Below are 608 nucleotides of genomic sequence, written 5' to 3' on the forward strand. Positions count from 1 at the left end.
TGCATTGTTGTTGTTTTCGCTGGGTTTTCTTTTCTTTTGTTGCTGCTTTTGTGCACGGGTGACAATAACACGAAATGTGTCAAACAAGGAGGACAAAGTGTTATGGTAAAACAAACACACATACTACCACTCGGAGAACAAGCGACGCCTCTGTCACAAGTTCATGCTGACGTCCATTGTTACTTTTTTACAGACTGGGTAAACAGTGACCACTCATCTCACTTGCGATTTGTGTAAGGGTTGTGGGCGGGACTTATGGGTTATGAGTGATCACACGCTTACCTCCCCAGCAGCTGAAAATTAATTTTGTTACCTATTGGTCAACAGTGGGAGGGGCCTACGCAACATGATCAGTTGGAGGGACTACCTAACAACGACAGGTTTTTAGATTATGACGGCTCGCCCACAACGCCAGGGGCCAATACTTTATTTATGACAAAGCGTAATGGAGTCACTAAGGTGGCCGTCTAAGACAGGTGTTCTTGCTTTGTTTGATAGGGGTTGTGTGTTGAAATATGGTGGCCGCGGCCGCGTTGGACAGGTGCCCGTTTTACACAGTTAAATTATATAGAAAAAACGCAAGGGGGGGAATGGAAAGTGGCCGTTTG

This window comes from Aplysia californica, unplaced genomic scaffold (genome assembly GCF_000002075.1).
Source record: "Aplysia californica isolate F4 #8 unplaced genomic scaffold, AplCal3.0 scaffold00247, whole genome shotgun sequence".
Taxonomy (NCBI): Eukaryota; Metazoa; Mollusca; class Gastropoda; order Aplysiida; family Aplysiidae; genus Aplysia; species Aplysia californica.